Source organism: Hemitrygon akajei, unplaced genomic scaffold (genome assembly GCF_048418815.1).
Source record: "Hemitrygon akajei unplaced genomic scaffold, sHemAka1.3 Scf000055, whole genome shotgun sequence".
NCBI classification, from domain to species: Eukaryota; Metazoa; Chordata; class Chondrichthyes; order Myliobatiformes; family Dasyatidae; genus Hemitrygon; species Hemitrygon akajei.
Genome location: NW_027331941.1, coordinates 4,921,753 through 4,946,743, shown reverse-complemented (window position 1 = coordinate 4,946,743; position 24,991 = coordinate 4,921,753). Strand labels below are relative to the sequence as shown.

Sequence of the window (24,991 nt, the reverse complement as noted above, 5' to 3'; positions counted from 1 at the left end):
GGCCAAATTTGAAGAAATGAGAAAGGATCTAAAAAGCGTGGATTGGGACAGGTTGTTCTCTGGCAAGGATTTCGTTGGTAAGTGGGAGGCCTTCAAAGGAGAAATTTTCAGAGTGCAGAGTTTGTATGTTCCTATCAGGGTTAAAGGCAAGGTGAACAAGAATAAGGAACCTTGGTTCTTAGGGATATTGGAACTCTGATAAAGAAGAAGAGAGAGTTGTGTGACATGTATCGGAAACAGGGAGCAAATAGGCTACTTGATGAGTATAAGAAAGTGCAAAAATACTTAAGAAAGAAATCAGGAGGGCTAAAAGAAGACATGAGGTAGCTTATCTCTAACTATTGAGTCCCCTTTTACTGCCACTCTCCTCGTCTTCACCCTCCATTCTGCACTGCAGAACCAGACTCAATGCCAGAGATCCGGCTGCCGTAGCTTGTCCCAGGTAGGTCATCCCCCTCAACAGTATCAAAATCGGTATACTTGTTGTTGATGTATAAGATAATGGGAGGCATTGATCATGTGGATAGTCAGAGGCTTCTTCCCAGGCTGAAATGGCTAGCACGAGAGGGCACAGGTTTAAGGTGCTGGGGAGTAGGTACAGAGGAGATGTCAGGGGTAAATCGTTCACTCAGAGAGTGGTGAGTGCGTGGAATGGGCTGCAGGCAACCGTGAAGGAGAGTCTTTTAAGTCTTTTAGCTTCTTCCCCTTTCCTTTTCGGCCCGAAACGTGAAACAAGAGCAGATCTGCAGACGCTGGAAACGGAGGAGGTCCTGATTAAAAGAATGCAGGGATATAGGAAGGAAGCTGAGAAGCACGACCTCAAGGGTAGTAATCTCGGGATTGCTGCCTGTGTCACGCGACATTGAGGATGGGAATAGGATGAGGTAGCAGATTAATGCGTAGCTGAAGAATTGGAGCAGGGGGCGGGGATTCAGATTTAGAAACATAGAGACATAGAAAACCTACAGCACAATACAGGCCCTTCGGACCACAAAGTTGTGCCGACATGTCTGTACCTTAGAAATTACTTGACCTACCCATAGCCCTTTATTTTACTAAGCTCCATGTACCTATCCAAAAGTCTCTTAAAAGACCCTATCATATCCGCCTCCACCACCATTGCCGGCAGCCCATTCCACGCACTCACCACTCTCTGAGTAAAAAACTTACCACCGGCATCTCCTCTGTACCTACTCCCCAGCACCTGAAACATGACTCCTCTTGTGGCAACCATTTCAGCCCTGGGGGAAAAGCCTCTGACTATCCACACGATCTATGCCTCTCATCATCTTGTACACCTCTATCAGGTCACCTCTCATTCTCCGTCGCTCCAAGGAGAAAAGGCCGAGTTCACTCAACCTGTTCTCATAAGGCATGCTCCCCAATCCAGGTAACATCCTTGTAAATCTCCTCTGCACCCTTTCTATGGCCTCTACATCCTTCCTGTAGTGAGGCGACCAGAACTGATCACAGTACTCCGAGTGGGGTCTGACCAGGGTCCTGTATAGCTGCAACATTACCTCTCGGCTCCTAAATTCAATCCCACACTTGATGAAGGCCAATACACCGTACGCCTTCTTAACCACAGAGTCATCCTGTGCTGCTGCTTTGAGTGTCCGATGGACTCGGACCCCAAGATCCCTCTGATCCTCCACACTGCCAAGAGTCTTGCCATTAATACTATATTCGGCCATCATATTCGACCTGCCAAAATAGACCACACTTATCTGTGTTCACAATCCGGATCATTGGGACCTCTTCTGGGACAGGTGGGAGCTGTACAAAAGGGACGGGTTGCACGTGAATACACTTGCGGGCGGATTGTCGAGCGCTGCTGGGAGTGTTTTAAACTCATATGGCAGTGGGGTGGGAACCAGGGTGATAAATTCATACTGCAGTTTGAGAGGGAGAAGCAAAAGTCACATGTATCAGTATCAAAATGGAATCAAGGGAATTACAGAAGCATGGGAGAGGAACTTGCCCAGGTGAATTCGAGGAGGGTACTGGCGGGGATGACGGCAGAGTCGAGATGGCCAAAGTTTCTGGGAATAGATCGCAATCTGCAGGATGGATATATTCCACAGAAGATGCTGTTCTCAAATGGCAACCGTGGCTGACATGGGAAGTTAAGCACTGCGTAAAAGCCCAGGAAAGGTATCAAAAGTGAGTGGGAAGTTGGATGATTGGGAAGCTGTTAAAATCCAACAAAAGGCAACTAAAAGAGCTGTAAGAAGGGAAAAGATTAAATAGGAGGGCAGATTAGCCGATAGTATAAAGCAGGAGACTAAAAAAGTTTCAGTTATATAAAGAGAAAATTGGAGTTGAGAGTTGATATTGGACCACTGGGAAATGATGCCGGTGTGGTAGTGATGGGGGACAAAGAAATGGCAGATAAACATAATGGGTATTTTGCATCTGTCTTCATTGTGGAAGACACTAGCAGTGTGCCAGAGGTCTGTGAGTGTCAGGGAGCAGGAGTGAGTGCCATTGCTTTCACAAAGAAAAAAAGTGCTAAGCAAACTGAAAGGTGTTAAGGTTTTGAGTCACCTGGACCTGATGGACTCCATCCCAGAGTCCAGAGAGAGGTTGTTGAACAGAGAGCAGATGCTTTGGTCTTGATCTTTCAAGAGTCACTTGTTTATGGAGCAGCCCTGGAAGGCTGGAAGGTTGCAAATGTCACTTCACTATTTAAAGAGGGAGGGAGGCAAATAAAGGAAATTATAGGCCAGTTAGCCTCCCCTCAGAGGTTGGGAAGGTGTTGGAGTCTATTATTAAGGATAGGGTTTCGAGGTACTTGGAGACTAACGATAAAATAAGTCAAAGTCAGCATGGTTTCTGTAAAGGGAAATAATGTTCTTCGAGGAAGTTACAAGCAGGGTGGACAAAGGGGAGGCGGTGGATGCCATTTACTTGGATTTTCAGAAGGCGTTTGATAAGGTGCCACACAGGAAGCTGCTGAACAAGATAAAATCAGATAGCGTTTCAGGAAAGATACCGGCCTGGGTAGCGGAATGGCTGACTGGCAGGAGGCAGAGAGTGGGAATAAACGGTGCCTTTTCTGTTTAGCTGCCGGTGACCAGTGCTGTTCCTTTGGGGGTCAGAATTGGGACGGCTACTTTTCACATTCGTTGTTAATGATTTGGATAATGGAATTGATGGCTCTGCGGCAAAGTTTGCGGATGACGTGAAGGGGTCGGTAGTGCGGAGGAAGAAATGCGATTGCGGCAGGACTTTGACAAATCGGAAGAATGGACAAAAAGTGGCAGATGGAATACAGTGCTGGGAAACGTATGATAATGCATTTTGATAAAAAGAAAATTTTGATAAAAAAGACTATTATCTAAATTTTGATAAAAAGTCTATTATCTAAATGGGGAGAAGGTTCAAACATCAAGCGTGCAACGTGACTTAGGAGTCCTCGTGCAAAAGTCCCGCAAGGTTAATTCACAGGTTGCGTCGGCGGTAAAGAATGCATATGTGATGTTGGCAATGATTTCAAGAGGAAGAGAATGTGAGAGCAAGGAGATAATGCTGAGCCTTTTTCAGACGCAAGTCAGGCCGCACTTGGAGATAGGATTGTCAATAGGTTTGGGCCCCGTATCTCAGGAAGGATGTGTTGTCATTGGAGAGAGTCCGGAGGAGTCTCACGAGGATGATTCCGAGAATGAAAGGAACTTTGGGCCTGTACTCACTGAAATTTAGGAGAATTCGGGGGTGGGGGGAGGGGGATCTCACTGACACCTACAGAATGTTGAAAGGACTGGATAGGGTGTTTCCTATCATAGAGGTGTTCAGGACTAAAGAGCACAACCTCAAAACTGTGGCGGGGCCCTTTAGAACAGAGGTAAGGATGTGGAAGGCTCTGCCACAGACTGCGGTGGAGGTCTGGTCCGTGGGTACATTTAAGGTGGAAGTTGACAGTGTCCTGATTGGTCAGGGCATTCAAGGATAGGGAGAGAAGACAGGTGTATGGGGTTGAGTGGGATCCAGGACCAGCCATGATGGATTGGCGGAGCAGACTCGATGGACTGAATGGCGTAATTCTGCTCCTATGTTTTATGGTCGTATGGTCTAAGAGGTGGAGCCCATGGCCCAATGCTGCTGGGATACAAGCTGGGGCCTGATCAACCCTGGCTGGGTCGCCGGGGAGACAGTGCCTGACGTTGAAAGACCCGAAACACCCGATGTCCTCAGGTTGCATCACTGATGACGTCTCCCAGCGCGCAACCGAGAATACAATTCAGCATCCGTACAGATGATCCCACCGGTGGAAACATCTAGAGGTCAACCTCGTCATATCCCCAGGGGTGCTTTTCAACATCATCAGTCATTGCTCGAAACTCCAAAAATCTATGAGGCCCCTTCCTTATCTCTTTCCAGAACACAGAACGCTACAGCCCATTCGGCCCACCATGTCTGTGCTAGGCATGATGCTAAATTAAACTGAACCTTTTGCACCAGCACATAATTCACAGCAGATAGAACATACCGCAGTTGAGCTCAGCAACGAGCCCTTCCACCGCGATGTTGAACCGAACTGAACCGTTGTACGTTCTTGTGTCGGTGTATAACATAGAATAAGGTCCTTCGGCCTACGATATTACGCCGACCACTTAGCTGACACTAAGATCAATGTAACCCTTCCCTCCTACATAGCCCTCCATTTTTCTGCCATCCACGTGCCTACCCAAGAGTTTCTTAAATGCCCCCCAATTGTATCCGTCTCCGCCACCGTCCACGCAATCGCCAATCTCTGTGTAAAGGACTTACCCCTGACATCCGCCTACGATTTCCTCCAATCGTTTTGAGAGCTGTGCCCTCTGGTATTAGTTATGTCCCCCCTGGGAAAATGTAAGTCTGCGGCTACCCGCTTGATCAATGCCTCTTGCTGCCTTCTGCATTGTCAAGTCAACTCTCTTCCTGCTCCGCTCCAAACAGAAGAGCCCTCGCTCGCTCATAAGACATGCCCTCTCATCCAGGCCTGAATCCCCGTAAGTCTGCTCTGCACCCGCTCTCAACTACGCACGTCCCTCCCACCATGGGGCGACCGCAAATGCACTCAGTATTCCAAGTGCGGCCACCATCGCATCTGCTTCCCCATGCAAATCCATCCATTAGACCACAGGGCAAAGGAGCAGAAGTCGACCAATCGGCCCCTCGAGTCTGCTCCGCCATTTTATCATGAGCTGATCCATTCTCTCATTTAGTCCCATTCCCCCGCCTTCTCACCATAACCTTTGATGCCCTGGCTACTCAGATACCTATCAATCTCTGCCTTCAATACACCCAATGACCCGGCCTCCACTGCCGCCCGTGGCAACAAATTCCATAGATTCACCAACCTCTGGCTTAAATTTTTTTTTTTCGCATCTCTGATCTGAATGGGCGCCCTGCAAACCTCAAGTCATGTCCTCTCGTACTAGACTCCCCCACCATGGGAAACAACTTTGCCACATCCACTCCATCCATGCCTTTCAACACTCGAAATGTTTCTATGAGGTCCCCCCTCATTCTCCTAAACTCCAAGGAGTACCGTCCAAGAGCGGTCAAACGTTCCTCGTATGTTAACCCTCTCATTCCCGGAATCATTCCAGTGAATCTTCTCTGAACCCTCTCCAATGTCAGCACACCCTTACTTAAACAAGGAGCCCAAAACTGCACACGGTAATCCAAGTGTGGTCATACCAGTGCCTTACAGAGCCTCAACATCACATCCCTGCTCCTACACACTATTCCTCCAGATATGAAAGCCAACATTGCATTCAACCCGGAGGTTAACCTTAAGGGTGTCCTGCAACAGGACTCCCAAGTCCCGCTGCATCTCAGCACTATGAATTCTCTCCCCATTTAAATAATAGTCTGCCCGCTTATTTCTTCTACGAAAATCGCAGGACAAACCTCTGACCAGGATACTCCTTCTCCCCTTGACCCTGTGCAGTCCGTCTGGCAGATATTCACTCCACGGCTCTTGGGGGAGGACGTTGCAAAGAGTCATAGGCCCAAAGAGAACCGGTTCTGCTCCTCTGTTCAAATGGGGTGTGCATGGTATCAGAAAATAAATGTGCTTCTCATTCTGAGCCACTCAAAAGGGGAAGAGCCCTCTCTGCACCAAATGAGCTCAATTTCCTGTTCACGCAGGGCGACGAAATCTGGCTTGAGAGGGTTCCTCTTGTCCTCACCCCATCCTCCCGCCAGCCTACCAGGGAGAGGGTTCTCTCTTGTCCTCACCCCATCCTCCCGCCAGCCTACCAGGGAGAGGGTTCTCTCTTCTCCTCACCCCATCCTCCCGCCAGCCTACCAGGGAGAGGGTTCTCTCTTGTCCTCACCCCATCCTCCCGCCAGCCTACCAGGGAGAGGGTTCTCTCTTCTCCTCACCCCATCCTCTCGCCAGCCTACCAGGGAGAGGGTTCTCTCTTGTCCTCACCCCATCCTCCCGCCAGCCTACCAGGGAGAGGGTTCTCTCTTGTCCTCACCCCATCCTCCCGCCAGCCTTCCAGGGAGAGGGTTCCTCTTGTTCTCACCCCATCCTCCCGCCAGCCTACCAGGGAGAGGGTTCTCTCTTGTCCTCACCCCATCCTCCCGCCAGCCTACCAGGGAGAGGGTTCTCTCTTGTCCTCACCCCATTCTCCCGCCTGCCTACCAGGGAGAGGGTTTTCTCTTGTCCTCACCCCATCCTCCCGCCAGCCTACCAGGGAGAGGGTTCTCTCTTGTCCTCACCCCATCCTCCCGCCAGCCTTCCAGGGAGAGGGTTCCTCTTGTTCTCACCCCATCCTCCCGCCAGCCTACCAGGGAGAGGGTTTTCTCTTGTCCTCACCCCATCCTCCCGCCAGCCTACCAGGGAGAGGGTTCTCTTTTCTCCTCACTCCATCCTCCCGCCAGCCTACCAGGGAGAGGGTTTTCTCTTGTCCTCACCCCATACTCCCGCCAGCCTACCAGGGAGAGGGTTCTCTCTTGTCCTCACCCCATCCTCCCGCCAGCCTACCAGGGAGAGGGTTCTCTCTTGTCCTCACCCCATCCTCCCGCCAGCCTACCAGGGAGAGGGTTCTCTCTTCTCCTCACCCCATCCTCCCGCCAGCCTACCAGGGAGAGGGTTCTCTCTTGTCCTCACCCCATCCTCCCGCCAGCCTACCAGGGAGAGGGTTCTCTCTTGTCCTCACCCCATCCTCCCGCCAGCCTACCAGGGAGAGGGTTCTCTCTTCTCCTCACCCCATCCTCCCGCCAGCCTACCAGGGAGAGGGTTCTCTCTTGTCCTCACCCCATCCTCCCGCCAGCCTACCAGGGAGAGGGTTCTCTCTTCTCCTCACCCCATCCTCCCGCCAGCCTACCAGGGAGAGGGTTCTCTCTTGTCCTCACCCCATCCTCCCGCCAGCCTACCAGGGAGAGGGTTCTCTCTTGTCCTCACCCCATCCTCCCGCCAGCCTACCAGGGAGAGGGTTCTCTCTTCTCCTCACCCCATCCTCCCGCCAGCCTACCAGGGAGAGGGTTCTCTCTTGTCCTCACCCCATCCTCCCGACAGCCTACCAGGGAGAGGGTTCTCTCTTGTCCTCACCCCATACTCCCGCCAGCCTACCAGGGAGAGGGTTCTCTCTTCTCCTCACCCCATCCTCCCGCCAGCCTACCAGGGAGAGGGTTCTCTCTTGTCCTCACCCCATCCTCCCGCCAGCCTACCAGGGAGAGGGTTCTCTCTTCTCCTCACCCCATCCTCCCGCCAGCCTACCAGGGAGAGGGTTCTCTCTTGTCCTCACCCCATCCTCCCGCCAGCCTACCAGGGAGAGGGTTCTCTCTTGTCCTCACCCCATCCTCCCGCCAGCCTTCCAGGGAGAGGGTTCCTCTTGTTCTCACCCCATCCTCCCGCCAGCCTACCAGGGAGAGGGTTTTCTCTTGTCCTCACCCCATCCTCCCGCCAGCCTACCAGGGAGAGGGTTCTCTCTTGTTCTCACCCCATCCTCCCGCCAGCCTACCAGGGAGAGGGTTCTCTCTTCTCCTCACCCCATCCTCCCGCCAGCCTTCCAGGGAGAGGGTTCTCTCTTGTCCTCACTCCATCCTCCCGCCAGCCTACCAGGGAGAGGGTTTTCTCTTGTCCTCACCCCATCCTCCCGCCAGCCTACCAGGGAGAGGGTTCTCTCTTGTCCTCACCCCATCCTCCCGCCAGCCTTCCAGGGAGAGGGTTCCTCTTGTTCTCACCCCATCCTCCCGCCAGCCTACCAGGGAGAGGGTTTTCTCTTGTCCTCACCCCATCCTCCCGCCAGCCTACCAGGGAGAGGGTTCTCTCTTGTTCTCACCCCATCCTCCCGCCAGCCTACCAGGGAGAGGGTTCTCTCTTCTCCTCACCCCATCCTCCCGCCAGCCTTCCAGGGAGAGGGTTCTCTCTTGTCCTCACTCCATCCTCCCGCCAGCCTACCAGGGAGAGGGTTTTCTCTTGTCCTCACCCCATCCTCCCGCCAGCCTACCAGGGAGAGGGTTCTCTCTTGTCTTCACCCCATCCTCCCGCCAGCCTACCAGGGAGAGGGTTCTCTCTTCTCCTCACTCCATCCTCCCGCCAGCCTACCAGGGAGAGGGTTTTCACTTGTCCTCACCCCATCCTCCCGCCAGCCTACCAGGGAGAGGGTTCTCTCTTGTCCTCACTCCATCCTCCCGCCAGCCTACCAGGGAGAGGGTTCTCTCTTGTCCTCACTCCATCCTCCCGCCAACCTACCAGGGAGAGGGTTTTCTCTTGTCCTCACCCCATCCTCCCGCCAGCCTACCAGGGAGAGGGTTCTCTCTTGTCCTCACCCCATGCTCCCGCCAGCCTTCCAGGGAGAGGGTTCTCTCTTGTCCTCACCCCATCCTCCCGCCAGCCTACCAGGGAGAGGGTTTTCTCTTGTCCTCACCCCATCCTCCCGCCAGCCTACCAGGGAGAGGGTTCTCTCTTGTCCTCACCCCATCCTCCCGCCAGCCTTCCAGGGAGAGGGTTCCTCTTGTTCTCACCCCATCCTCCCGCCAGCCTACCAGGGAGAGGGTTCTCTCTTCTCCTCACCCCATCCTCCCGCCAGCCTACCAGGGAGAGGGTTCTCTCTTCTCCTCACCCCATCCTCCCGCCAGCCTACCAGGGAGAGGGTTCTCTCTTGTCCTCACCCCATCCTCCCGCCAGCCTACCAGGGAGAGGGTTCTCTCTTCTCCTCACCCCATCCTCCCGCCAGCCTACCAGGGAGAGGGTTCTCTCTTGTCCTCACCCCATCCTCCCGCCAGCCTACCAGGGAGAGGGTTCTCTCTTCTCCTCACCCCATCCTCCCGCCAGCCTACCAGGGAGAGGGTTCTCTCTTGTCCTCACCCCATCCTCCCGCCAGCCTACCAGGGAGAGGGTTCTCTCTTGTCCTCACCCCATCCTCCCGCCAGCCTACCAGGGAGAGGGTTCTCTCTTCTCCTCACCCCATCCTCCCGCCAGCCTACCAGGGAGAGGGTTCTCTCTTGTCCTCACCCCATCCTCCCGCCAGCCTACCAGGGAGAGGGTTCTCTCTTGTCCTCACCCCATCCTCCCGCCAGCCTACCAGGGAGAGGGTTCTCTCTTCTCCTCACCCCATCCTCCCGCCAGCCTACCAGGGAGAGGGTTCTCTCTTGTCCTCACCCCATCCTCCCGCCAGCCTACCAGGGAGAGGGTTCTCTCTTCTCCTCACCCCATCCTCCCGCCAGCCTACCAGGGAGAGGGTTCTCTCTTGTCCTCACCCCATCCTCCCGCCAGCCTACCAGGGAGAGGGTTCTCTCTTGTCCTCACCCCATCCTCCCGCCGGCCTTCCAGGGAGAGGGTTCCTCTTGTTCTCACCCCATCCTCCCGCCAGCCTACCAGGGAGAGGGTTCTCTCTTGTCCTCACCCCATCCTCCCGCCAGCCTACCAGGGAGAGGGTTCTCTCTTGTCCTCACCCCATTCTCCCGCCTGCCTACCAGGGAGAGGGTTTTCTCTTGTCCTCACCCCATCCTCCCGCCAGCCTACCAGGGAGAGGGTTCTCTCTTGTCCTCACCCCATCCTCCCGCCAGCCTTCCAGGGAGAGGGTTCCTCTTGTTCTCACCCCATCCTCCCACCAGCCTACCAGGGAGAGGGTTTTCTCTTGTCCTCACCCCATCCTCCCACCAGCCTACCAGGGAGAGGGTTCTCTCTTCTCCTCACCCCATCCTCCCGCCAGCCTACCAGGGAGAGGGTTCTCTCTTCTCCTCACTCCATCCTCCCGCCAGCCTACCAGGGAGAGGGTTTTCTCTTGTCCTCACCCCATCCTCCCGCCAGCCTACCAGGGAGAGGGTTCTCTCTTGTCCTCACCCCATCCTCCCGCCAGCCTACCAGGGAGAGGGTTCTCTCTTCTCCTCACTCCATCCTCCCGCCAGCCTACCAGGGAGAGGGTTTTCACTTGTCCTCACCCCATCCTCCCGCCAGCCTACCAGGGAGAGGGTTCTCTCTTGTCCTCACTCCATCCTCCCGCCAGCCTACCAGGGAGAGGGTTCTCTCTTGTCCTCACTCCATCCTCCCGCCAACCTACCAGGGAGAGGGTTTTCTCTTGTCCTCACCCCATCCTCCCGCCAGCCTACCAGGGAGAGGGTTCTCTCTTGTCCTCACCCCATGCTCCCGCCAGCCTTCCAGGGAGAGGGTTCTCTCTTGTCCTCACCCCATCCTCCCGCCAGCCTACCAGGGAGAGGGTTCTCTCTTGGCCTCACCCCATCCTCCCGCCAGCCCAGCAGGGAGAGGGTTCTCTCTTGGCCTCACCTGCCACCCCACCAGCCTCCGTGACCAGCCCATAATTCTCCGAAACTTCCGCCAACTCCAGCAGGCTCCCACCACCAAAGCACTTCAGCCCCGCCCCCTGCTTTCCTACGCCACTCCCTTGCCCATTCCTCCTTCCCCGCTGATCTCCCTCCTGGCGCCTATCCTTGCCGGCGGGACAAGTCCTGACCCTGTCCCTACACCTCCTCCCTCACGACCATTCAGGGCCCCAAACAGCCCTTGCAGGTCAGGCGACACTTCACCTGTGAGTCTGTTGGGATCATTCGGTGTCCTTGGTGTGGCCTCCTGTATATTCCCGAGACCCGACGTAGATTCGGAGAGCGCTTCACCGAGCACCTACGCTCCGCCCGCCAGGACAAGCGGGATCTTCCAGTGGCCACTCATTTTTATTACACTTCCCATTCCCATTCCGATATGTCCATCCACTGCTGTGATGAGGCCACACGCAGGCTGGAGGAACAACTGCTTATTCTCCATCTGGGTCGCCCCTATCCTGATGGCATGAAGGTTGATTTCCCGAACGTCCACACAGGGTGCAGCAACTCACGAACCCCCACCCCCCCCAACCCACCAGTACCGCCACCCCGCCCACTCCATTCACTCCGTCTACACGCTTCCCTCTCCCTCCGTAAAGTGGACCAATTAACCGAACACCTTATTCGCCCTGGGCACGGGTGTCTGAAGGTGGAGAGAATGGGGTCTAACACGAGAAAGGAAAGATTTAAAGGCGACCTGGGGAGGTCTGTTTCTCTCATGGAGGCTGTTGAGTAAATGGAGCCAGCAGCCGAGTGGTCTAAGCAGGGACATTTACCATAACTAAAAGACATTCGTGCAAGTGCAGGAACAGGGAAGGCTTGCGTGGATGTGGGCCGCGATGGAACAAGTTCATGATAACATTATAGAAGCATAGAATCATAGCAATCTAGAGCGTATTACAGGCCGCCAGGCCCACAATGTCGTGCTAACCATGCAACCTACTCTACAACCAGAAGCTGCCTAGAATTACCCTACCGCATAGCCCTCTATTCTTCGGAGCTCCGTGCACCCATCCAAGAGTCTGGAAAAGGACCCTATTGTATCCACCTTTACCACCGTCGCCGGCAGTGCATTCTGCGCACTCACCACTCTCTCCGTGAAAAACGTACCTCGGACCGACTTCCTTGTACCTTAGAACTGTGCCCCCTCGTGTTAGCCATTCCGGCCCTGGGGAAAAGCCTCTGACTATCCACACGATCAAGACCTCTCATTATCTTATACTCCTCTATCAGGTCACCTCTCATCCTCCGTCAGTCCGAGGAGAGAAGGCCGAGTTCACCCAACCTATTCTCATTAGTTCATGGGAGCATAGGGTCTTTACGACTCTACGACAGGGTGCTTTACTCCTCCACCGTCCAACACTCAGTGGCTACGTCAGTACACCTGCTCGTTAATGCAAACATCAAATCAGCCAATCATGTGGCAGCGACCGAACGCATAAAAGCATGCAGACATGGGCCAGACTTTCTGTTGTTGTTCATGACGAAAGTTAGGATGTGGCTTTGCCCGCGGAATGGTGCCAGACTGGGTGGTTTGAGTAACTGGGAAACTGCTGAACTCCTTGGACTTTACTTATGCATTTATTTATTTATTGTTCGTTTGTTTGTTTATTTATTTATTTGTTTGTTTGTTTGTTTGTTTTATTTATTTATTTGTTTGTTTGTTTGTTTTGTTTTGTTTGTTTTGTTTGGCAGGTGGGACCTATACAAGAGAGTCGGGCTACACCTGAACTACAGGGGGACCAATATCCTTGCAGGGAGGTGTGTTAGTGCTGTTGGGGGGAGGGGTTAAACTAGATTTGCAGGGGGATGGGAACCAGAGTGCCAGAGTAGATAGTGGAGCGGGAGTGAAAATAAATGATGTTACAGTTTCATGCAAAGTCACAGATAGAAGGGTTGTGTGTGGTGGTAATAATCTTCTGAGGTGTGTCTATTTCAATGCAAGGAGTATTGTGGGGAAGGCTGAAGAGCTGAGGACGTGGATTGGCACGTGGAACTATGACATTGTAGCCATTAGTGAAACTTGGCTACAGGAGGGGCAGAACTGACAGCTTAATGTTCCAGGGTTCCGATGTTTCAGACGTGATAGAGGCAGAGGGATGAATTGTGTGGGGGAGGGAATAGCATTGCTAGTGAGGGAAAATGTTACAGCAGTGCTCGGACAGGACCGATTACAGGCCTTATCTACAGTGGCTATATGGGTGGAGCTGAGAAACAAGAAAGATATGACCACATTAATGGGGTTGTATTCTCGACCACACAATAGTCAGCGAGAATTGGAGGAGCAAATCTGCAGAGATATTGCAGACAACTGCAGGAAACATAAAGTTGTGATTGTAGGGGATTTAATTTTCCGCATATTGATTGGGGCTCCTGTATTGTTAAAGTTCTAGACGGGTTAGAGCTGGTAAAATGTGTCCAGGAAAGTTTGCCAAATCAATATACGGAGGAACCGATAATGGAATATTAGATCTCTTATTAGAAAACGAGTTGGGACGGGTGACGGAAGTGTGTAAAGGGGAACTCTTTGGTTCCAGGGACCACAACACCATTAGTTTCAACTTGATCATGGGTAAAGATAGACCTGGTCCTCGGGTTCGGGTTGTAAACTGGAAAAATGCCAAATTTGAAGAAATGAGAAAGGATCTAAAAAGCGTGGATTGGGACAGATTGTTCTCTGGCAAGGATGTCGTTCGTAAGTGGGAGGCCTTCAAAAGAGAAATTTTCAGAGTGCAGAGTTTGTATGTTCCTGTCAGGGTTAAAGGCAAGGTGAACAAGAATAAGGAACCTTGGTTCTTAGGGATATTGGAACTCTGATAAAGAAGAAGAGAGAGATGTGTGACATGTATCGGAAACAGGGAGCAAATAAGCTACTTGATGAGTATAGGAAAGTGCAAAAATACTGAAGAAAGAAATCAGGAGGGCTAAAAGAAGACATGAGGTAGCTTATCTCTAACTATTGAGTCCCCTTTCACTGCCACTCTCCTCGTCTTCACCCTCCATTCTGCACTGCAGAACCAGACTCAATGCCAGAGATCCGGCTGCCGTAGCTTGTCCCAGGTAAGTCATCCCCTCCAACAGTGACCAAATCGGTATACTTGTTGTTGATGTATAAGATAATGGGAGGCATTGATCATGTGGATAGTCAGAGGCTGAAATGGCTATCTCGAGAGGACACAGGTTTAAGGTGCTGGGGAGTAGGTACAGTGGAGATGTCAGGGGTAAGTTTTTCCACTCAGAGAGTGGTGAGTGCGTGGAATGGGCTGCCGGCGACGGTGGAGGACAGTCTTTTAAGTCTTTTAGCTTCTTCCCCTTTCCTTTTCGGCCCGAAACGTGAAACAAGAGAAGATCTGCAGACGCTGGAAATGGAGGAGGTCCTGATCAAAAGAATGCAGGGATATAGGAAGGAAGCTGAGAAGCACGACCTCAAGGGTAGTAATCTCGAGATTGCTGCCTGTGTCACGCGACATTCAGGATGGGAATAGGATGAGGTAGCAGATTAATGCGTAGCTGAAGAACTGGAGCAGGGGGCGGGGATTCAGATTCAGATACACAGAAACATAGAAAACCTACAGCCCAATACCGGCCCTTCGGCCCACAAAGTTGTGCCGAACATGTCTCTACCTTAGAAATTGAACAGGCAGAGGCGAGGGTAGGTTCTGGTAAGCTTTGATTTGTTCATTTACAGTAGTGAGAAAGCACGGTAGGGTATTGGAATGCTCCTCTTGCAGGATGTGGGAAGTCAGGGAGACCTCCGGTGTCCCTGACAACGACACCTGCAAGAAGTGCATCCAGATGCAGCTCCTAACATACCGGATTAGGGAACTGGAGCGGGAGCTGGATGACCTCCCGATGATTTGGGAGAATGCGGGGTTTATAGATAGTAGCTACAGGGAGGCAGTTACGCCAAAGGAGCAGCGCACAGGTAATTGGGTTACCGTTAGGCGAGTGCAGGGGAAAGGGCAGGCAGAGCAGGGCTCCCCTGTGGCCATTCCCCTCAACAACAAGTATACCGATTTGGAAACTGTTGGGGGTGGGGGGATGACTTACCTGGGACAAGCTGCGGAAGCCGGATCTCTGGCACTGAGTCTGGTTCTGCAGTGCAGAAGGGAGGGGGGAAGAAGAGGAGAGCGGTACTGATAGGGAACTCGATAGTTAGATGTACAGACAGGAGGTTCTGTGGTCGCGACAGAGACTCCCGGATGGTTTGTTGCCTCCTGGGTTCCAGGGTCAGGGATGTCTCTGATCACATGCACAGCATTCTGAAATGGGAGGGTGAGCAGCCCAGATGTCATGGTACACATCGGTACCAATGACGTAGGAAGAAAGAGTGAGGAGGTCCTGAAGAGAGAGTATAGAGAGCTTGGTGGGAAGTTAAAAAGCAGGACCTCGAGGGTGGTAATCTCAGGATTGCTACTTGTGCCACGTGCCAATGAGGGTAAGAATAGGATGCTCTGGAGGATGAACACGTGGCTGAGGAACTGGTGTAGGGGGGTAGCGTTTCAGATTTCAGGATCATTAGGACCTCTTCTGGGGCAGGTGGGTCCTGTACAAGAGAGACGGGTTACACCTGAACTGCAGGGGGACAAATATCCTTGCAGGGGGGTGTGTTAGTGCTGTTGGGGGGGAGGGGTTAAACTAGATTTGCAGAGGGATGGGAACCAGAGTGCCAGAGTGGATAGTGGAGCGGGGGTGAAATTAAATGATGTTAAAGTTTAATGCAAAGTCACAAATAGAAGGGTTGTGTGTGGTGGTAATAATCTTCTGAGGTCTGTCTATTTCAATGCGAGGAGTATTGCGGGGAAGGCTGAAGAGCTGAGGGCGTGGATTGGCACGTGGAACTATGACATTGTAGCCATTACTGAAACTTGGCTACAGGAGGGGCAGGACTGGCAGCTTAATATTCCAGGGTTCCGATGTTTCAGACGTGATAGAGGCAGAGGGATGAATTGTGGGGGTGGGGGGGGGGAGGGAATAGCATTGCTAGTCAGGGAAAATGTTACAGCAGTGCTCAGGCAGCACCGATTACAGGCCTTATCTACAGAGGCCATATGTGTGAAGCTGAGAAACAAGAAAGATATGACCGCATTAATGGGGTTGTATTCTCGACCACACAGCAGTCAGCGAGAATTGGAAGAGCAAATCTGCAGAGAGATAGCAGACAACTGCAGGAAACATAAAGTTGTGATTGTAGGGGATTTAATTTTCCACATATTGATTGGGACTCCCACACTGTTAAAGTTCTAGACGGGTTAGAGCTGATAAAATGTGTCCAGGAAAGTTTGCCAAATCAATATACGGAGGAACCGATAATGGAATATTAGATCTCTTATTAGAAAACGAGTTGGGACGGGTGACGGAAGTGTGTAAAGGGGAACTCTTTGGTTCCAGGGACCACAACACCATTAGTTTCAACTTGATCATGGATAAAGATAGACCTGGTCCTCGGATTCGGGTTGTAAACTGGAAAAATGCCAAATTTGAAGAAATGAGAAAGGATCTAAAAAGCGTGGATTGGGACAGGTTGTTCTCTGGCAAGGATGTCGTTGGTAAGAGGGAGGCCTTCAAAAGAGAAATTTTCAGAGTGCAGAGTTTGTATGTTCCTGTCAGGGTTAAAGGCAAGGTGAACAAGAATAAGGAACCTTGGTTCTTAGGGATATTGGAACTCTGATAAAGAAGAAGAGAGAGATGTGTGACATGTATCGGAAACAGGGAGCAAATAAGCTACTTGATGAGTATAGGAAAGTGCAAAAATACTTAAGAAAGAAATCAGGAGGGCTAAAAGAAGACATGAGGTAGCTTATCTCTAACTATTGAGTCCCCTTTCACTGCCACTCTCCTCGTCTTCACCCTCCATTCTGCACTGCAGAACCAGACTCAATGCCAGATATCCGGCTGCCGTAGCTTGTCCGAGGTAAGTCATCCCACCCAACAGTGACCAAATCGGTATACTTGTTGTTGATGTATAAGATAATGGGAGGCATTGATCATGTGGATAGTCAGAGGCTGAAATGGCTGACACGAGAGGACACAGGTTTAAGGTGCTGGGGAGTAGGTACAGAGGAGACGTCAGGGGTAAGTTTTTCCACTCAGAGAGTGGTGAGTGCGTGGAATGGGCTGCTGGCAACGGTGGTGGAGAGTCTTTTAAGTCTTTTAGCTTCTTCCCCTTTCTTTTTCGGCCCGAAACGTGAAACAAGAGAAGATCTGCAGACGCTGGAAATGGAGGAGGTCCTGATCAAAAGAATGCAGGAATATAGGAAGGAAGCTGAGAAGCACGACCTCAAGAGTAGTATTCTCGGGATTGCTGCCTGTGTCACGCCACATTCAGGATGGGAATAGGATGAGGTAGCAGATTAATGCGTAGCTGAAGAACTGGAGCAGGGGGCGGGGATTCAGATTCAGATACACAGAAACATAGAAAACCTACAGCCCAATACCGGCCCTTCGGCCCACAAAGTTGTGCCGAACATGTCTCTACCTTAGAAATTGAACAGGCAGAGGCGAGGTTAGGTTCTGGTAAGCTTTGATTTGTTCATTTACAGTAGTGAGAAAGCACGGTAGGGTATTGGAATGCTCCTCTTGCAGGATGTGGGAAGTCAGGGAGGCCTCCGGTGTCCCTGACAACGACACCTGCAAGAAGTGCATCCAGATGCAGCTCCTAACATACCGGATTAGGGAACTGGAGCGGGAGCTGGATGACCTCCCGATGATTTGGGAGAATGCGGGGTTTATAGATAGTAGCTACAGGGAGGCAGTTACGCCAAAGGAGCAGCGCACAGGTAACTGGGTTACCGTTAGGCGAGGGCAGGGGAAAGGGCAGGCAGAGCAGGGTTCCCCTGTGGCCATTCCCCTCAACAACAAGTATACCGATTTGGAAACTGTTGGGGGGGGGGATGACTTACCTGGGACAAGCTGCGGAAGCCGGATCTCTGGCACTGAGTCTGGTTCTGCAGTGCAGAAGGGAGGGAGGAAGAAGAGGAGAGCGGTGGTGATAGGAGACTCGATAGTTAGATGTACAGACAGGAGGTTCTGTGGTCGCGACAGAGACTCCCGGATGGTTTGTTGCCTCCTGGGTTCCAGGGTCAGGGATGTCTCTGGTCACATGCACAGCATTCTGAAATGGGAGGGTGAGCAGCCCAGATGTCATGGTACACATCGGTACCAATGACGTAGGAAGAAAGAGTGAGGAGGTCCTGAAGAGAGAGTATAGAGAGCTTGGTGGGAAGTTAAAAAGCAGGACCTCGAGGGTGGTAATCTCAGGATTGCTACTTGTGCCACGTGCCAATGAGGGTAAGAATAGGATGCTCTGGAGGATGAACACGTGGCTGAGGAACTGGTGTAGGGGGGTAGCGTTTCAGATTTCAGGATCATTAGGACCTCTTCTGGGGCAGGTGGGTACTGTACAAGAGAGACGGGTTACACCTGAACTGCAGGGGGACAAATATCCTTGCAGGGGGGTGTGTTAGTGCTGTTGGGGGGGAGGGGTTAAACTAGATTTGCAGGGGGATGGGAACCAGACTGCCAGAGCGGATAGTGGAGCGGGGGTGAAATTAAATGATGTTAAAGTTTAATGCAAAGTCACAAATAGAAGGGTTGTGTGTGGTGGTAATAATCTTCTGAGGTCTGTCTATTTCAATGCGAGGAGTATTGCGGGGAAGGCTGAAGAGCTGAGGGCGTGGATTGGCACGTGGAACTATGACATTGTAGCCATTACTGAAACTTGGCTACAGGAGGGGCAGGACTGGCAGCTTAATATTCCAGGGTTCCGATGTTTCAGACGTGATAGAGGCAGAGGGATGAACTGTGGAGGGGGGGGGGGTGGGAGGGAATAGCATTGCTAGTCAGGGAAAATGTTACAGCAGTGCTCAGGCAGCACCGATTACAGGCCTTATCTACAGAGGCCATATGTGTGAAGCTGAGAAACAGGAAAGATATGACCACATTAATGGGGTTGTATTATAGATCACCCAATAGTCAGCGAGAATTGGAGAAACAAATCTGCAGAGAGACAGCAGACAACTGCAGGAAACATAAAGTTGTGATAGTAGGGGATTTTAATTTTCCGCATATTGATTGGGATTCCTGTATAGTTAAAGTTCTAGACGGGTTAGAGTTTGTAAAATGTGTCCGGGTAAGTTTTCCAATTCAATATAAGGAGGTACCGATAATGCAATATTAGATCTCTTATTAGAAAACAAGTTAGGACAAGTGACGGAAGTGTGTAAATGGGAACACTTTGGTTCCAGTGACCACAACACCATTAGTTTCAACTTGATCATGGATAAAGATAGACCTGGTCCTCGGGTTCAGTTTGGAAACTGGAAAAAGGCCAAATATGAAAAAATGGGAAAGGATCTAAAAAGCGTGGATTGGGACAGGTTGTTCTCTGGCAAGGATGTCGTTGGTAAGTGGGAGGCCTTCAAAGGAGAAATTTTCAGAGTGCAGAGTTTGTATGTTCCTGTCAGGGTTAAAGGCAAGGTGAACAAGAATAAGGAACCTTGGTTCTTAGGGATATTGGAACTCTGATAAAGAAGAAGAGAGAGATGTGTGACATGTATAGGAAACAGGGAGCAAATAAGCTACTTGATGAGTATAGGAAAGTGCAAAAATACTTAAGAAAGAAATCAGGAGGGCTAAAAGAAGACATGAGGTAGCTTATCTCTAACTATTGAGTCCCCTTTCACTGCCACTCTCCTCGTCTTCACCCTCCATTCTGCACTGCAGAACCAGACTCAATGCCAGAGATCCGGCTGCCGTAGCTTGTCCCAGGTAAGTCATCCCCCCCAACAGTGACCAAATCGGTATACTTGTTGTTGATGTATAAGATAATGGGAGGCATTGATCATGTGGATAGTCAGAGGCTGAAATGGCTAACTCGAGAGGACACAGGTTTAAGGTGCTGGGGAGTAGGTACAGTGGAGATGTCAGGGGTAAGTTTTTCCACTCAGAGAGTGGTGAGTGCGTGGAATGGGCTGCCGGCGACGGTGGAGGACAGTCTTTTAAGTCTTTTAGCTTCTTCCCCTTTCCTTTTCGGCCCGAAACGTGAAACAAGAGAAGATCTGCAGACGCTGGAAATGGAGGAGGTCCTGATCAAAAGAATGCAGGGATATAGGAAGGAAGCTGAGAAGCATGACCTCAAGGGTAGTAATCTCGAGATTGCTGCCTGTGTCACGCGACATTCAGGATGGGAATAGGATGAGGTAGCAGATTAATGCGTAGCTGAAGAACTGGAGCAGGGGGCGGGGATTCAGATTCAGATACACAGAAACATAGAAAACCTACAGCCCAATACCGGCCCTTCGGCCCACAAAGTTGTGCCGAACATGTCTCTACCTTAGAAATTGAACAGGCAGAGGCGAGGGTAGGTTCTGGTAAGCTTTGATTTGTTCATGTACAGTAGTGAGAAAGCACGGTAGGGTATTGGAATGCTCCTCTTGCAGGATGTGGGACATCCTGACAACGACACCTGCAAGAAGTGCATCCAGATGCAGCTCCTAACATACCGGATTAGGGAACTGGAGCGGGAGCTGGATGACCTCCCGATGATTTGGGAGAATCCGGAGTTTATAGATAGTAGCTACAGGGAGGCAGTTACGCCAAAGGAGCAGCGCACAGGTAATTGGGTTACCGTTAGGCGAGGGCAGGGGAAAGGGCAGGCAGAGCAGGGCTCCCCTGTGGCCATTCCCCTCAACAACAAGTATACCGATTTGGAAACTGTTGGGGGTGGGGGGATGACTTACCTGGGACAAGCTGCGGAAGCCGGATCTCTGGCACTGAGTCTGGTTCTGCAGTGCAGAAGGGAGGGGGGAAGAAGAGGAGAGCGGTAGTGATAGGAGACTCGATAGTTAGATGTACAGACAGGAGGTTCTGTGGTCGCGACAGAGACTCCCGGATGGTTTGTTGCCTCCTGGGTTCCAGGGTCAGGGATGTCTCTGGTCACATGCACAGCATTCTGAAATGGGAGGGTGAGCAGCCCAGATGTCATGGTACACATCGGTACCAATGACGTAGGAAGAAAGAGTGAGGAGGTCCTGAAGAGAGAGTATAGAGAGCTTGGTGGGAAGTTAAAAAGCAGGACCTCGAGGGTGGTAATCTCAGGATTGCTACTTGTGCCACGTGCCAATGAGGGTAAGAATAGGATGCTCTGGAGGATGAACACGTGGCTGAGGAACTGGTGTAGGGGGGTAGCGTTTCAGATTTCAGGATCATTAGGACCTCTTCTGGGGCAGGTGGGTCCTGTACAAGAGAGACGGGTTACACCTGAACTGCAGGGGGACAAATATCCTTGCAGGGGGGTGTGTTAGTGCTGTTGGGGGGGAGGGGTTAAACTAGATTTGCAGAGGGATGGGAACCAGAGTGCCAGAGCGGATAGTGGAGCGGGAGTGAAATTAAATGATGTTAAAGTTTAATGCAAAGTCACAAATAGAAGGGTTGTGTGTGGTGGTAATAATCTTCTGAGGTCTGTCTATTTCAATGCGAGGAGTATTGCGGGGAAGGCTGAAGAGCTGAGGGCGTGGATTGGCACGTGGAACTATGACATTGTAGCCATTACTGAAACTTGGCTACAGGAGGGGCAGGACTGGCAGCTTAATATTCCAGGGTTCCGATGTTTCAGACGTGATAGAGGCAGAGGGATGAACTGTGGGGGGGGGGGGGGGGGGAGGGAATAGCATTGCTAGTCAGGGAAAATGTTACAGCAGTGCTCAGGCAGCACCGATTACAGGCCTTATCTACAGTGGCCATATGTGTGAAGCTGTGAAACAGGAAAGATATGACCACATTAATGGGGTTGTATTATAGATCACACAATAGTCAGCGAGAATTGAAGGAACAAATCTGCAGAGAGACAGCAGACAACTGCAGGAAACATAAAGTTGTGATAGTAGGGGATTTTAATTTTCCGCATATTGATTGGGATTCCTGTATAGTTAAAGTTCTAGACGGGTTAGAGTTTGTAAAATGTGTCCGGGTAAGTTTTCCAATTCAATATATGGAGGTACCGATAATGCAATATTAGATCTCTTATTAGAAAACAAGTTAGGACAAGTGACGGAAGTGTGTAAAGGGGAACACTTTGGTTCCAGTGACCACAACACCATTAGTTTCAACTTGATCATGGATAAAGATAGACCTGGTCCTCGGGTTCAGTTTGGAAACTGGAAAAAGGCCAAATATGAAGAAATGGGAAAGGATCTAAAAAGCGTGGATTGGGACAGGTTGTTCTCTGGCAAGGATGTCGTTGGTAAGTGGGAGGCCTTCAAAGGAGAAATTTTCAGAGTGCAGAGTTTGTATGTTCCTGACAGGGTTAAAGGCAAGGTGAACAAGAATAAGGAACCTTGGTTCTTAGGGATATTGGAACTCTGATAAAGAAGAAGAGAGAGATGTGTGACATGTATCGGAAACAGGGAGCAAATAAGCTACTTGATGAGTATAGGAAAGTGCAAAAATACTTAAGAAATAAATCAGGAGGGCTAAAAGAAGACATGAGGTAGCTTATCTCTAACTATTGAGTCCCCTTTCACTGCCACTCTCCTCGTCTTCACCCTCCATTCTGCACTGCAGAACCAGACTCAATGCCAGAGATCCGGCTGCCGTAGCTTGTCCCAGGTAAGTCATCCCCCCCAACAGTGACCAAATCGGTATACTTGTTGTTGATGTATAAGATAATGGGAGGCATTGATCATGTGGATAGTCAGAGGCTGAAATGGCTAACTCGAGAGGACACAGGTTTAAGGTGCTGGGGAGTAGGTACAGTGGAGATGTCAGGGGTAAGTTTTTCCACTCAGAGAGTGGTGAGTGCGTGGAATGGGCTGCCGGCGACGGTGGAGGACAGTCTTTTAAGTCTTTTAGCTTCTTCCCCTTTCCTTTTCGGCCCGAAACGTGAAACAAGAGAAGATCTGCAGACGCTGGAAATGGAGGAGGTCCTGATCAAAAGAATGCAGGGATATAGGAAGGAAGCTGAGAAGCATGACCTCAAGGGTAGTAATCTCGAGATTGCTGCCTGTGTCACGCGACATTCAGGATGGGAATAGGATGAGGTAGCAGATTAATGCGTAGCTGAAGAACTGGAGCAGGGGGCGGGGATTCAGATTCAGATACACAGAAACATAGAAAACCTACAGCCCAATACCGGCCCTTCGGCCCACAAAGTTGTGCCGAACATGTCTCTACCTTAGAAATTGAACAGGCAGAGGCGAGGGTAGGTTCTGGTAAGCTTTGATTTGTTCATGTACAGTAGTGAGAAAGCACGGTAGGGTATTGGAATGCTCCTCTTGCAGGATGTGGGAAGTCAGGGAGACCTCCGGTGTCCCTGACAACGACACCTGCAAGAAGTGCATCCAGATGCAGCTCCTAACATACCGGATTAGGGAACTGGAGCGGGAGCTGGATGACCTCCCGATGATTTGGGAGAATGCGGGGTTTATAGATAGTAGCTACAGGGAGGCAGTTACGCCAAAGGAGCAGCGCACAGGTAATTGGGTTACCGTTAGGCGAGGGCAGGGGAAAGGGCAGGCAGAGCAGGGCTCCCCTGTGGCCATTCCCCTCAACAACAAGTATACCGATTTGGAAACTGTTGGGGGGGGGATGACTTACCTGGGACAAGCTGCGGAAGCCGGTTCTCTGGCACTGAGTCTGGTTCTGCAGTGCAGAAGGGAGGGGGGAAGAAGAGGAGAGCGGTAGTGATAGGAGACTCGATAGTTAGATGTACAGACAGGAGGTTCTGTGGTCGCGACAGAGACTCCCGGATGGTTTGTTGCCTCCTGGGTTCCAGGGTCAGGGATGTCTCTGGTCACATGCACAGCATTCTGAAATGGGAGGGTGAGCAGCCCAGATGTCATGGTACACATCGGTACCAATGACGTAGGAAGAAAGAGTGAGGAGGTCCTGAAGAGAGAGTATAGAGAGCTTGGTGGGAAGTTAAAAAGCAGGACCTCGAGGGTGGTAATCTCAGGATTGCTACTTGTGCCACGTGCCAATGAGGGTAAGAATAGGATGCTCTGGAGGATGAACACGTGGCTGAGGAACTGGTGTAGGGGGGGTAGCGTTTCAGATTTCAGGATCATTAGGACCTCTTCTGGGGCAGGTGGGTCCTGTACAAGAGAGACGGGTTACACCTGAACTGCAGGGGGACAAATATCCTTGCAGGGGGGTGTGTTAGTGCTGTTGGGGGGGAGGGGTTAAACTAGATTTGCAGAGGGATGGGAACCAGAGTGCCAGAGCGGATAGTGGAGCGGGAGTGAAATTAAATGATGTTAAAGTTTAATGCAAAGTCACAAATAGAAGGGTTGTGTGTGGTGGTAATAATCTTCTGAGGTCTGTCTATTTCAATGCGAGGAGTATTGCGGGGAAGGCTGAAGAGCTGAGGGCGTGGATTGGCACGTGGAACTATGACATTGTAGCCATTACTGAAACTTGGCTACAGGAGGGGCAGGACTGGCAGCTTAATATTCCAGGGTTCCGATGTTTCAGACGTGATAGAGGCAGAGGGATGAACTGTGGGGGGGGGGGGGGGAGGGAATAGCATTGCTAGTCAGGGAAAATGTTACAGCAGTGCTCAGGCAGCACCGATTACAGGCCTTATCTACAGAGGCCATATGTGTGAAGCTGTGAAACAGGAAAGATATGACCACATTAATGGGGTTGTATTATAGATCACACAATAGTCAGCGAGAATTGGAGGAACAAATCTGCAGAGAGACAGCAGACAACTGCAGGAAACATAAAGTTGTGATAGTAGGGGATTTTAATTTTCCGCATATTGATTGGGATTCCTGTATAGTTAAAGTTCTAGACGGGTTAGAGTTTGTAAAATGTGTCCGGGTAAGTTTTCCAATTCAATATATGGAGGTACCGATAATGCAATATTAGATCTCTTATTAGAAAACAAGTTAGGACAAGTGACGGAAGTGTGTAAAGGGGAACACTTTGGTTCCAGTGACCACAACACCATTAGTTTCAACTTGATCATGGATAAAGATAGACCTGGTCCTCGGGTTCAGTTTGGAAACTGGAAAAAGGCCAAATATGAAGAAATGGGAAAGGATCTAAAAAGCGTGGATTGGGACAGGTTGTTCTCTGGCAAGGATGTCGTTGGTAAGTGGGAGGCCTTCAAAGGAGAAATTTTCAGAGTGCAGAGTTTGTATGTTCCTGTCAGGGTTAAAGGCAAGGTGAACAAGAATAAGGAACCTTGGTTCTTAGGGATATTGGA

At 51.0% G+C, this 24,991-nt stretch overlaps 1 protein-coding gene across 3 annotated transcripts in view; it reads right to left on the bottom strand.

Annotated features, from left to right (window-relative positions):
* The window catches only part of LOC140721464 (beta-1,3-galactosyltransferase 5-like), a 56,083-nt gene that overhangs the window by 10,618 nt on the left and 20,474 nt on the right, over positions 1-24,991 (bottom strand). For 2 of the 3 annotated variants that reach the window (XM_073036282.1, XM_073036283.1), the window contains exon 1: positions 5,899-5,998. The exons of the other annotated variant lie outside the window; for it this stretch is intronic. The gene's annotated coding sequence lies outside the window, so the exon portion shown is untranslated. Of the gene's footprint in view, positions 1-5,898; positions 5,999-24,991 lie in introns of those variants that run through there. 3 annotated transcript variants of the gene reach the window in all.